We start from the raw sequence: 3,840 nt of genomic DNA on the forward strand, positions 1-3,840 counted from the left end.
GGAGGGAGATAGGTAAACTGACTCAACAATAAAAGTAAAAGAAAGGTCCTTCAAAGAGGAAAGCATCGATTGCTGTATTTGTGCTAGAGCATTTATTTTGAAAACATGAAACAATTTTGTCAATGGTAGTAATAAAGCATATGAGTTATGTAAATTATATCTTACAAGTTGCAAGCCTCATGCATAGTGTACTAATAGTGCCCGCACCTTGTCCTACTTAGCTTGGACTACCGGATCTTTGCAATGCCATGTTTCAACCAAGTGTCACAAAGGGGTACCTCCATGCCGCCTGTACAAAGGTCTAAGGAGAAAGCTCGCATTTTGGATTTCTCGCTTTTGATTATTCTCAACTTAGACATCCATACCGGGACAACATGGACAACAGATAATGGACTCCTCTTTAATGCATAAGCATGTAGCAACAATTATTATTCTCATATGAGATTGAGGATATATGTCCAAAACTGAAACTTCAACCATGATTCATGGCTTTAGTTAGCGGCCCAATGTTCTTCTCTAACAATTTGCATGCTCCAATCATTAAGGTGATAGATCCTTCAGACAAGACGGACATGCATAGCAACTCACATGATATTCAACAAAGAATAGTTGATGGCGTTCCCCAGAAGCATGGTTATCGCACAACAAGCAACTTAATAAAAGATAAAGTGCATAAGTACATATTCAATACTACGATAGTTTTTAAGGCTATTTTGTCCCATGAGCTATATATTGCAAAGGTGAATGATGGAATTTTAAAGGTAGCACTCAAGCAATTTACTTTGGAATGGCGGAGAAATACCATGTAGTAGGTAGGTATGGTGGACACAAATGGCATAGTAGTTGGCTCAAGGATTTTGGATGCATGAGAAGTATTCCCTCTCGATACAAGGTTTAGGCTAGCAAGGTTATTTGAAGCAAACTCAAGGATGAAACGGTGCAGCAAAACTCACATAAAAGACATATTGTAAACATTATAAGACTCTACACCGTCTTCCTTGTTGTTCAAAACTCAATACTAGATATTATCTAGACCTTAGAGAGACCAAATATGCAAATCAAATTTTAGCAAGCTCTATGTGTTTCTTCATTAATGGGTGCAAAGCATATGATGCAAGAGCTTAAACATGAGCACAACAATTGCCAAGTATCACATTATCCAAGACATTTTAGAACTACTACATGTAGCATTTTCCAATTCCAACCATATAACAATTTAACGAAGAAGAAACTTCGCCTTGAACATTATGAGTAAAGCCTAAGGACATATTTGTCCATATGCAACAGCGGAGCGTGTCTCTCTCCCACAAAGTGAATGCTAGGATCCATTTTATTCAAACAAAAACAAAAACAAAAACAAACCGACGCTCCAAGTAAAGAACACAAGATGTGACTGAATAAAAATATAGTTTCAGGGGAGGAACCTGATGATGTTGTCGATGAAGAAGGGGATGCCTTGGGCATCCCCAAGCTTAGACGCTTGAGTCTTCTTATAATATGCAGGGATGAACCACGGGGGCATCCCCAAGCTTAGAGCTTTCACTCCTCTTGATCATAGTATATCATACTCCTCTCTTGACCCTTGAAAACTTCCTTCACACCAAACTTCAAGCAAACTCATTAGAGGGTTAGTGCACAATTAATAATTCACACATTCAGAGGTGACACAAACATTCTTTACACTTCTGGACATTGCATAAAGCTACTGGACATTAATGGATCAAAGAAATTCATCCAACATAGCAAAAGAGGCAATGCGAAATAAAAGGCAGAATCTGTCAAAAACAGAACAGTTCGTAAAGACGAATTTTAAAGTGGCACCAGACTTGCTCAAATGGAAAAACTCAAAACAAATGAAAGTTGCGTACATATCTGAGGATCACGCTCGTAAATTGGCAGATTTTTTCGAATTTTCTACAGAGACTTGTGCCCAGATTCGTGACAGACAGCAATGCTGTTTCTGCGCAGCGATCCCAAATATAACATCAACTATAACATAGAAACTTTATTTGGCACAAAAAACATGATAAGGAGAGGTTGCTACAGTAGTAAAAAACTTCCAAGACTCAAATAAAACAAAAATTTCTGTAGTAAAAACATGGGTTGTCTCCCATAAGCGCTTTTCTTTAACGCCTTTCAGCTAGGCGCTGAAAGTGCAAATCAAGTAACATCAAGAGTAGAAGCATCAACGTCATAACTTGTTCTAATAATAGAATCAAAAGGCAACTTCATTCTCTTTCTAGGGAAGTGTTCCATACCTTTCTTGAGAGGAAATTGATATTTAATATTACCTTCCCTCATATCAATAACATCACCAACGGTTCGAAGAAAAGGTCTTCCCAACACAATAGGACAAGATGCATTGCATTCGATATCCAAGACAACAAAATCAACGGGGACAAGGTTATTGTTAACCGTAATGCGCACATTATCAATCCTCCCCAAAGGTTTCTTTTTACCATTATCGGCAAGGTTAACATCCAAATAACAATTCTTCAATGGTGGCAAGTCAAGCATATCATAAATCTTTTTAGGCATAACAGAAATACTTGCACCAAGATCACATAGAGCATTACATTCAAAGTCATTGAATTTCATTTTAATGATGGGCTCCCAACCATCTTCTAACTTTTGTAGGAATAGAAGTTTCAAGTTTTAGTTTCTCTTCTCTAGCTTTTATGAGAGCATTTGTAATATATTTTGTAAATGCTAAATTTATAGCACTAGCATTAGGACTTTTAGCAAGTTTTTGTAAGAACTTTATAACTTCAGAGATGTGGCAATCATCAAAATCTAAATCATTATGAGCTACAGCAATGGGATCATTGTTCCCAAGGTTGGAAAAAATTTCAGCAGTTTTATCAGAAGCAGTTTCAGCAGTTTTAGCAATTTCAGGCAACATTGCACTAGGAGTAGAAACATTGCCAACACCAATTATTTTACCATTGATAGTAGGAGGTGCAGCAACATGTGAATCATTATCATTACTAATGGTGATAATAGTCCAAACTTTAGCTACATTATTCTCTTTAGCTAATTTTTCATTTTCTTCTCTATCCCACCTAGCACGCAATTCAGCCATTAATCTTATATTCTCATTAATTCTAACTTGGATGGCATTTGCTGTAGTAGTATTTTAGTTCTATCCCGGTCTTTCATCGCTCGTCTTCGTCGCGTGCTTAATTACCTGCTAACCCTAGAAAGCTGTCAGTTGGCTAGACTGTGCTCTTACTACTAGAGCCGGTACACATGATCCCTCGGTCATGTGCTTAAGCTGCTGCTAGTTAGAGGTCCTGCTTGGGGTGTCCAGATTCCACCTGTCCCAAGAGGTTAGTCCTTTGATACGTCTCCAACGTATCGATAATTTCTTATGTTCCATGCTACTTTATTGATGATACCTACATGTTTTATGCACATTATATGTCATATTTATGCATTTTCTGGAACTAACCTATTAACATGATGCCGAAGAGCCGATTCTTTGTTCTGCTGTTTTTGGTTTCAGAAATCCTAGTAAGGAAATATTCTCGGAATTGGACGAAACTTTCGCCCAGGGTCCTATTTTTGCACGAAGCTTCCAGAAGACCGAAGAGATAATGAAGTGGGGCCACGAGGCAGCCAGGAGCTAGGGCGGCGCGGCCAGGCCCTTGCCCGCGCGGCCCTGCCCCCTGGGCCCCTCGTGTGGCCCCCCGCGTTGACCTTCCGCCTACTTAAAGCCTCCGTCGCGAAACCCCCAGTACCGAGAGCCACGATACGGAAAACCTTCCAGAGACGCCGCCGCCGCGAATCCCATCTCGGGGGATTCAGGAGATCGCCTCCGGCACCCTGCCGGAGAGGGGA

The sequence above is a fragment of the Lolium perenne genome, chromosome 5 (genome assembly GCF_019359855.2).
Source record: "Lolium perenne isolate Kyuss_39 chromosome 5, Kyuss_2.0, whole genome shotgun sequence".
Taxonomy (NCBI): Eukaryota; Viridiplantae; Streptophyta; class Magnoliopsida; order Poales; family Poaceae; genus Lolium; species Lolium perenne.